This window comes from Balaenoptera physalus (assembly GCF_965194825.1).
Source record: "Balaenoptera physalus genome assembly, chromosome: 3".
Classification (NCBI taxonomy): domain Eukaryota; kingdom Metazoa; phylum Chordata; class Mammalia; order Artiodactyla; family Balaenopteridae; genus Balaenoptera; species Balaenoptera physalus.
In genome coordinates this window covers 83,869,306-83,880,256 of record NC_138890.1, presented here as the reverse complement: position 1 = coordinate 83,880,256, position 10,951 = coordinate 83,869,306, and the positions used below count along the sequence as shown (strand labels likewise).

The following is a 10,951-nucleotide window of genomic DNA, read 5'->3' as shown; positions in this document are numbered from 1 at the left end:
ACAACATACAACAAAAATCTAACACCTTCTGGTCATAACATTCTAAATCTACATTATTCTGTCTAAAAGCCCAAAATATTCACCATGCCATCAACCATCCCTTTCAGGGGGCTAGAGTAGATGCAGCCTGTCTCTTCGGTTTTTACACATATAATGTGATGACGTGTCACTCTGAGTCTGACTACCTATCATCCCTCTAGCTCATTCATTCTCACTTTCATTTGTTATACTGCTTATAAATGGAATTGTTAGGTCAAACATTCATATTTGGGGGAATATAAGTCCAAAATTAGCCTTTCTGTTGGATAAAATCACGGTGCTTCAGAGAGAAAACTGACAGTGACTAGATAAAAGGCTTTAAGTGAGCCAATATTTTTATTTTTGAATTTGGAGGGGGAAAAATATATACTATAAGGAAGTTTTGGCATCCCTTAAATATGACTGAAATAGGGCATTTTCACTTATTTTCTTTAAAACCTTAATTTTATATTACATGTATATGTTCTAAACCATGTTCAGGGAGTTTGAGGATTATAATTCACTTAACAGAGAGCACTGGCAACAAAGGTGTTATTGCTCTTAAATTAGGCTGCAGCGGAGAAAAAAAGGTAACAAAAATTTTCTAGTGATTGGGCAATATCCCCAGTGTGAAATCCTTTGTACCTTCATTAGATTCCTGTCCCCTCTCTTTCCTAGAAAGAATCACATTAAGAGGATATTTTTTCTGTATCAATAATAAAGAGAACCTGAAAGATTAGTAAAAAGCCAAATACTGCTTTTTAAGAAGCAGTGTTTGATTTTATTTGAAGATTAAATGTTTAGAGGAAAAACCCCTTGCAACAGTATTTAATGAAAACTTGTTTATAAAAAGGATGAAAATAAAGGTATAACGTGTTTTCATTTCTGGCTTTGATAATTAGAAAACTATAAATTAAAATGATTTGGGAAAAACAAAAAACACCAGCAAGAAAGCATAAAAATGAGAAAGCACAAAAAAATGAGAAAGCACAAAGCAAGCAGTCCAAAGTAAAATGTAACATGACAGCCTGACAATTGCACAAGATGGTTTAATTTATACTCTTCAAGAACAGAAACTATAAGATTGAGTTCAACACAAAATGCATCCATGTGCTTTTTACAAAAGACATAAAATTATAGAAAAAAGTCAAAACCCAAATTACAGCAGATAATTTAGGCTAGTGCAAACAAACAGAAACAGTGGTAGCAATATTCATTTCAGATTAATGGAATTTAAGAGAAACAATAAGAAGTTATAAAAGGAAGACTATGTTAGATTGATCACTGAAGAGAAAGCTGACATGAATTGTATACACTAAAGAGCAAAGCATGTAAAGCAAACCTATCAGAAATAAAAGAAAAAACAATTGTTGTGGTAGATTTTAAGATCCCTTTCAGCCTGGAGGGATCCAATGAGCTAAAAATTAATAGTCATTGTATCAAGAAAAATAAATATTATCAGAATTGGCCTAAGAACTAACAGAAACATGAAAGATGTACTTTTTAATAAATGACCTGGAGGAACTAGGTAGGCATTTTTAAAAAGATAATACTAGTTCCATGCTTTACATCATACAAAAGATTAAACTCCAAATGAATCAGAGAGCTCAAAGTGAAAACTAAAACTACTCAAGTATTAGAACACAACATGGATGAATTTCTCTAAAACCTAGGTATAATGAAAGGTTTTCTAGACTCCAGAGGCAATAAAAGACTGATAAATTTGCCTACATAAAAATAAAAGAACTATTGCACAGCAATAGAAGAAAAGATGGTAGGCAAATTTAAAAGAAGGTGATTAAACTGGAAGAAATATTTGCAACATTTATCACAAAGGACCAAAATCTCTAATATAGAGAAAGAATTCCTAAAATTGAGAGAAAAAGTTCTAAAACCCTGACAGAAAATAGAAAAATCGGCAAAAACCAGATGACTTACCAAAAAGGGATATAAACTAATTCTTAAACAGATCACAAGATATGCATTTCATTCATAAGAGAAGTGCAAATTAAAACTACACTGATATACCACTTCTCACCCATTAAACTGGCAAATATTAAAAGTTTGACATCCTAGTTTTCTGGGAAGTGGGTATATAAGCACTTCAATACTTTGCAGGTGGGAATGTCAAAGGGTCCAACCCTCTGGAAGGAAATTTGACAGTATTTAAGGAAACTACACTGGATTTCTTTTTGAACCAGAAATCCTTCGTTTAGGTTTTTTCTCTGAAGATTTAACTTCAACATTATGAAAGTATATACAAACAAGGTCATAAATTATAGCATTACTTATAATTACAAAACATCAGATACAATGTAAATGCTGACATTTTAAAATGTTTGTTCAGAATGGAATACTATGCAGCTGCATAAAAGACCAACGAAGATCTCCCTGAACAAATAGGGAATGACTTCCAGGATTTACTGATAAATGTCAAGAAAGTGAAGTGTAACCGTATATATATGTAACAGTATATATATATGTATAAAAAGAAGGAAAAATAAGAAAAATACACCTATTTTTGCAAAAAGAAATGCTGGAAGGATGAGCCAGAAAGTAATGAAACTACACCTACAGGGTACAGGTGGGAATAGGGTGGAAGGGATGGGGAAGAGTAGCTGACACTTATCCGTGCATATTATTAACAATTTTTACTTTTTGAATCATGTTAATATTTTTGTGCTCAAAAAATTCTATCAACAAGAATATGGGGAAAAAAACCTAAAACAGAACACAAATAAAATAAACCTCATTGTATTTCAAAAGAAAAATAGAACCATATCAAAGTGTGTGTGTTGAGGGGGGAATAACCTTAGTAATATTTTACAATTTTTCATTTTGTACTAGTCATAAATTTACAGAAAAGCTGTAAAAAAAAGAGTTCCCTTATATCCCTTACTCTGCTTTCCCTAATGTTAACATCTTACGTAACCAGAGTATAATTATAAAAACAAATTGGGGCTTCCCTGGTGGCGCAGTGGTTGAGAATCTGCCTGCCAATGCAGGGGACACGGGTTCGAGCCCTGGTCTGGGAGGATCCCACATGCCGTGGAGCAACTAGGCCCGTGAGCCACAATTACTGAGCCTGCGCGTCTGGAGCCTGTGCTCCGCAACAAGAGTGGCCGCGACAGTGAGAGGCCCGCACACCGCGATGAGGAGTGGCCCCCGCTCACCGCAACTGGAGAAAGCCCTCGCACAGAAACGGAGACCAACACAGCCAAATAAAGAAAGAAAGAAAGAAGCTTTCATTTAAAAAAAAAAAAAAAATTAACATCGGTACAGTATCAACTAATCAACAGACCTTTAATAACCTCAGTCTAAAGAAATTTATTAGGCTTGCTTTTCGCAGTAGAGTGGGTTAGCGTTTCTGAAACTATTTTCTGTATAGTGGAGGTTGAGAAAATGAGTAAATCTATTGGGACCAGGTTTCTCACTGTTGAAGAAGGGAGTTACCAGTGCAGAATGGCATTAGGCTGGGAATAACCTTGTGCCACGGCAACAGAATTGGAGGCGTCAGTATGGACTCATGGATACAGAAATAGATAGAGATATATTTTTAAATAAACATATGTTTGTGTGCTTGCTTCCTAATTCTGTTTACCGAAAACACCTAGAAGCAAAAAAAAAAAAAAAATCCCAAACCTAGTGCTCCAATCTTGTATTCTTAAAATAAGTCTCTGCTAAACACTGAATACCATCCTCCTTGTAGAAACGCAGATTCCAGGAGTAGGGCAGGGAAGTTTCAGATAAGCCTGGACATCTTATGCCTGAGAGTAAGAAATATTCAAGTGAGAACATGAGGACATAAAAGGCACAAAGGCCAGCCTGAAGCTGCACACATCATAAAATCATAAATCTGGGATAACTGGAGCATCAAAAATACTGAATATTAATAGTTTATAACCCATTAAATTAAAAAAGAATGCATGAATCCACGCTTAATAAATAAAAAAGCAACACTCTTCCTTATAGTGGGTGAAAGTTTGTGGAGAACAGTGTGGATTTTTACAAAGTATCAAAGTATCTCCCAATACATTATTCTACTAATTACAAAGGGTTAATTGTAAATTTACTGTTGAAAGAAAAAAAGTAAAGAAAAACCTAATGACCACTTCCTTAACCAAGGAAACGAAGTAACATCACCAATAATGGTTCAGGTCAATGTCATATGCCTCCTGATATGATGCAATAAGGAGGATGCATCATGTGTATGATATTCCTGCCAAAAATTCACACCTGAATCTAGTGATGAGGAACTAGCAGACAGTCCAAAGACACAGACCCCCAAAAAATGCAAATTGATTTTTTTTAAAAACCAACCTATACTCTTCAAAACTGTCAATTTTAGAAAAGACAAAGAAAGCCTGAGGAAATATTCCAGATTAAGAGAAACTGAATATATATAACAACTAAATGCTAGTCATGTTTCTGGATTAGATCCTGGACCAGGAGAAAAAACAAATTATGAAGGACATTTACAGGGAAAACTGGCAAAATCTGAATACAGACTATGGATTAGGTAATAGTTTTGTATCAATCTTAAATTTTCTTATTTTGCTAAAGATATTGTGACTATAAATGACAAGGCTTTGTTCTTAAAAAATACACATTTAAGAATTTATCATAAAGGAGCTTAATGTCTTCAGCTTACTCCCAAATGATCCAGAAAAATATCACCTGTCGTGAGGCAGAAAACGGGGAGGGAGTGGGGGGGTTGAAGGGAGACTGATAAAGCACTATGGAAAAAAATGCTAACAGTTAGGGAATTTAGTTAAAAGCTATACCAAAGTTCTTTGTATTATTTCTACAACTTTTCTGTAAGTTTGAAATTATATCTCAATTCTATCAAAAGGACAGTATAGTCAATAGGGGGCAGATATAATAAGAAGAGTTCTTTACAGAAAATAAAAAGAATGGGATAGGTCTATATACAGTCATGGAAAGCTCTCCAAGGCATAGTATTATAGTTTTCTTTTTAAACTTGTAAAATAAATGAATTACTACCCCACTTACGTAACACACAAAACCATACATGTCTCTGCATTCATTTTCATATGTGCAAAGGCTATTAGAATGCTACCTCTCCTCTGGGGGCCACAGTTCAAATACTCCTTCCTCTTGTAGCCTTCCCTGCTCATCGCGGTTGAAAATAAATGCTCCTTCCTCTGGGCAGACAGTTTCCACATTTTCCTCGTGTCCTTAACACACCCTGCCTCTTGCTGCAGCTGAGACATACAAGACCTCTCACCCATGAACAGAGACCAGACTCGTGTTTATCTGGGCACCCCTCAAAGAATCAAAGCCTGGTGAATTCTACATGCTACGTGCCCGTGAATGCTTGTTAACTGAACAGAAATATGTTGGCCCTGCAGCCAGTATCCTAGCAAGGATCCTCGATCCTGATTAGGAGAAAAATATTCCTTGTCTCCTATCAGTGCGTTTGGAGTTCTAAGTGTTCTCAAGACATTACCTTGAGCAGTCAGTTGCTCTTCACCTAGAACTTGATCTGGAGCCCCTGCTGCTTGGAGCCCTCCAGCAGGCTGAACGCGGCTGAACCACACCACGGCCAGGCTCCAGGGATATTTGCTTTCAAACACTTAACATTTGCTTTGTGTTACCCTTTTATTAGGAAGATTAAAATGGAAAGGGAAGCAAGTGAGGCAGGGCTTTCTTCTTTTCTCTCTGCAAGAACAGCTTGTTTCCATGACATTTATACAGGGAGCTTTTTCTAAATGACAAGCAGATTGTTAGAAGATGTTATTTTCTGTCTCTTTGCTTTGGATCTTCACGTAGTGGGTGTAATGTAAGAGAGACAGCCTCACTAGGAGGGTGACTGTCAGGTATATGGATTCGGCAGGGGATCGGGTAGGGGTTTGTTGAATCTATTCTGTTGGGGTTGCTATAGCAGCAGCCTAACAGATTCTGGCTAGAAGTTGTAAGATGTATTCGTGTTGTTATTTTTTACATGGAGTAACATTTCTGCAGATATAAGTGTCTGCTCTTTTTAGCCTTTTCTCTTAGTGAAGAAAATTGAAGGCTCAAAGAAGAAGCCATCAGGGGGGCAGCAAAAAGTCTGAGCACCCAGGCCCAGATGAAGTGGCCAGGTTAGGCTGAGGTCCGGGCCTGTCTTCTGCACAAAAGAGGTCAGCCTGGAGGCCATGACAATGCACAAAGGGAACGCCAGTCCCTCCACCCCTGACCCCAGCCACACTCTATGCATGTAAGGGGTTACCATCACCTCCCATGCGCATCACACTGTGCTGGTTACAAATTGCTTTCCCTCATGTGACCCTTTTGAGAGAACTCAGAAGACTGGCTTTATTTTACATCACACATCTCTCCTTTTACTAAGCCCCTCACCATTCTCACTGTTACTGCCTTGGTTCAGGCCTCATCACCATTCCCATAGGTTTGACCACTGTGTCTCTGAGATCTTGGCATCCTCTGCGGGGATGGGGGCTGGGATGGGGGAGGGGGGAGATAAACTACCCTACAAAACAAACCTTGTTATATCATTCCTCCTCATGGAAGAACACAATTGGCTCCCTGCTGTCTACAAGACAAATCCTAAAGCTCTTAGGCTCTTCACACCTAGTTCCAAATGTCCTTTCCCCCTTGCACTTTCCCTGACTGTGCTAGCTGCCCCTACCCCCAAGCATCCTACAGTGTGTTCCTCACACACATTATGCATGGAATTACCACTATCTGCCCACAGATTTTTGTTAGTTTGGTCAGTAGAGCTTTTAGAAAATAATTTTGAGCTTGAATAACTCTAAACAGGCATACACTCTTCCGTTTACCACAGGCTCCTTTGGTATCTCTGCCTACCCCCGCTCCTCTTGGCTTATTTATATCACTTGCTTGGCCCCTGAAGGCATTGGAATTTATGCCTCTTGATCCGGAACTGCATTTCCTTCCTGGGAATTAAATCCCCACCATCATGATCTAGAACAAATATCGCCTACCAATTTAAAACATGGCACGACTTGCCCAGGAAGGTGGGCGGCTGCATTTGCTGGGCTCCCTCCCACTCTCCTCATTCCTCTACAACAGCACTGATGTACTATTATAATTAACATATAATTATGTTTATGTCCTTCTACTCAAACCATATTGTCAGCTTCCTCAGAAGAAATCAATCTTAAAATATTCTATATACACACTGACAGGCAGAGTGCTGGACTGTGTGAAAATTTGTTAGATAAACGAACACCATTTTACAGGTGGCAAAACCAGGTCTCAAGCTGGTTAAGCATATTCAATGGCACAGACCCTGTAATGGGCAATGCCTGAAGTTGAGTCCTGGTCTTCTAACTCTAAGACCAGGTTTTTCACAGGTTCCCACACTCCCAGAGCCTCAGAAGCAAAAAGGTCACCATTCCTTTGTTCTAGTTAATTGTCCTCACTGTGTATAGCTGGGTCCTTACATCAGGGAGGTCTCAAAACTAAAACTTTAAGTCCATCTGACATTTGTGGTAGAGACACTAGCAATAAAATATAAATATTCCCAAACATTCTCCTTCTCTCACCTTCTAAGGAGTAGTTTGGCTCTGGGTCTACTGTTGTATCTTCAAGGACAATGGAATGAAGCAGGAATGAAGGAACAAGCCCAAAGAAGGGGGTAGATGGTTCTAAGAGAGTAACTTGAGGAATGTGGAGTAGAAAAGATTGAGGAGTGAAGAAATGAAAAGGTGGGAGGGGAAATAAGAGAAGCTACTGAGTCATGTGAGACTTGGTAAACCATGGCTCAAGAAAAGTTTTAGGAAATTTTGCTGCACATGTAGTTGTTTAATTTTCTGCCTCACCTCTCCCATGAAGAATGTCTTCTTGTAGAGGTCTCTATGACCTCTCCTCCAAGCCCTCAGAGTCATATTTGTGTTTGTCTGGGATATGCCACAGTGCTGTGTTATGCAAAGCAATAGCATCAAATCTCAGAGCCATTTGCAACATATTTACTTATTGTCTCATGTCCAAACTTAAGAATGAAGTAGAGAGGAGGTGGCATGTGAGGCAGATACCATCAAGGACAGATTAATGTGGTCTCCTTGAGGAACTGACCTTTTATCATTACAAAGTGACCCTAATCATCTCTAGTAATTCTCCTTGTCTTGAAGTCTTCTTTGTCTGAAATCATTCAAGCTAATCTATCTTTCTTATGATTAGTGTTTGCATGGATATCATTTTCCATATTTTTACTTTCCATTTGTCTGTGTATTTGCTTTTAAAGTGAATCTCTTGCAAACAGCAAATAATTGGGTCTTGCTTTTCATTTTTAATCCAGTCTAATAATCTCTGCCTTTAACTGAAATGGTTGGTCCATTTATATTTAATGTAATCACCGATGTGGCTGAGTGTAAGTCTACACCTTGCTGGGGTTTTTTCTATGTGTTCTATCTGGTTTTTGTTCCTCCTTTCCTATCTCCTTTTCAGTTAATTGAATAAATTTTAGTATTCCATGTTAACAAAAAAAACTTAAGAATCATCTTATTAGATATTAAAGCAGAGGTCCAGAGAAACCACGTGATTTGTTGAGTTTCTTCCAAAGTCAGGAGAGATAATAAAAAAAAATTTTTTTTTCAGACGTTGAGAAAGGGCTGCCTGAAGATAAAATAGAAGAGCTAGGATCCTCCAGGATGCTAATAAATAAATTACAAGCAAGGTGAATTAAAGAAAAAAAAATCTTTTGTGTGAAAAGCCAAAGTTTTCAACCATGAAACACATTGCTCTTCTGTTGGATGGGATTTGTAAACCACATTTTATCAACCCCCTGCTTCTCTGCTCCTCTACCTAAAGTAGGAACAAATGAAGCAATGCCTAAAATTCCTGTGTAGACAATAAAACTCATCACTAATATGCACAGAACCATTACTATTTGTTTCACCAGCTTTCTCCAGTCTATCCATTTTTTAATCAACTTAAGATCATGGCAGAGACATCCTGATACCCATGTTTCTTGAAATCTTTCACTCAGTAACTACATTTTCCCTCCTTTACATATCATACAGCATAGTGCAGCTGCATAAAGAGAAAACACTTTTACGTTATAATTGAAATGATGTTTCAGACATGGCTCAAAGAGGTGAGGAGAAATACTCTGAAAGGCAGGAGGTGACAAAACATTCAAATCAGACATGAGCCAGCTGAAGGCATGTATGGTATATACACATTTAAGGATGTTGGGTTGAATAATTCAGCAATATACTTGTTGTCTAGTATGCTTGACTTCCTCCATTTCTGCCATCAACTGACAGTGTGACTGCCCAGAGTATTTAAGCTTTCTAGTTCTCTAATTTTTCAAGTATACTATGTTCATACATTAGAGTACTTAATATTGTGTTAAGGCATTAATTCTCCCTGAATTGATCTATAGACTCAGGCTATCTCATTAAAACCTCAGCAGGTATTTCTGTAAAAATTGACAGGCTGATTAAGAAATGGAAATGCAAATGAGCTAATATAGCCAAAACAACATTGAAAAAGAAGAAAAGATCTGGAGGAGTCAAAGTACCTGATTTCAAGATTTATTTGAAATCAGTGTGATATTGACATAATGCTATAATATATAAATCAAGGGAACAGAAGACAGTCCATAAAGTTACAAATAAATTTATAAATATTCAGAGAGAATATATGTAATGTATATGTGTGTGTGTGTGTCTACACAGGCACCAAGATAATTAAACAAGGAAAGGGTAATTTTTCAACAAGTGGGACTGAACAGTTAGATATCCATATTTTTAAAAAGTAAAACTGACCCTTATGTCATAACACACATAAAAATTGGGAACCAGAGCAATGGTTTTTAGTTTTCCAAAATGCCATGGGGTTTGGTAGTCCAAAGATGAATTATCTATCCATAAGTTTCTGTATGTTCTCTAATGGTTTTCCTGACAATTCTGTTCAAAGTAAATGAACACTACCATGAGTCCAATGCCCTTCTTAGAGAAACTAATTTTTATGAAAGCATCAGTGGAGATTCTATTTTTTATGCTACATACATTTTATAAAGAAAAATGCCACTGTTATCCAGAGAAAATGCTTTTCAATTTCACAGACTCATTATTAAACCCACATTTGCTATTTATTCCATCATCATAGTCTTTAGCAACAGTGAAAAGCTTTAGAAGTGTTTGGGTTTTATTGTTATTTTTGTTACCTTCATAAAACTAGCAATTTAGGACACTTTGGCACCCAAAGAAGCTGACAGCTACTGACATTGCAAATTTAGGAAATGCTGTACTTGGTATAGTTAAAAATCATCCAAGCATGTAAATTTTGCTGAATGACCATTCTGATGTGCTTAACTATGCAAGTGATTAGCTTCTTTATTGCCATAGTCCATCATTTTCAATTATCTCTAAGAAAAAATAGACTGATTTGCTAACTTCATGCAAGGCAGTAAGAGATAGTCATGGATCAGTGATTTAAGAAAATATTGGTAAAAGTTAACAACCATTCATTAGGACATTCCTATGTGCTTGATACTGTATTGGATGTGAAATCCAAAAATGGGTAAGACATATTCTCCTATGTAGGAATCCAGACATGTGTCTCTGCAGAGTTCAGGTAAAATGTACTTGGATTAGCTTAGATTAATTCTGTAATTGCTTCAGTTTTCTACTCAGGCTCTAACAATGTGATCTTGATCTGACAAATAAAGAAGTGAACTGGGAATCAGATCATCTAATCAGGAGTTTATATGACTTTCTTGTCACATCACATCTTACCTATCTCCCTGACTAGAATGTGGGGCCATTCACTGAGGAAACAGCATCATTTATCTCTGTATTCCCAGGCTTTAACAAAGTACCTGTCACTAAGTAGGCACTAAACTAACACTGTTGAATGAATGAATGCTATACTGTAACTCCAACCATCTAAGAAGTTATAGTTGTGGTTCTTAGTCTTTTCTGATTCATGGACTCCTTTGAGA

At 37.1% G+C, this 10,951-nt stretch overlaps 1 long non-coding RNA gene across 1 annotated transcript in view; it reads left to right on the top strand.

Annotated features, from left to right (window-relative positions):
* Positions 1-10,951, top strand: part of LOC309657870 — an 849,451-nt gene that overhangs the window by 365,697 nt on the left and 472,803 nt on the right. The window lies entirely within an intron of this gene.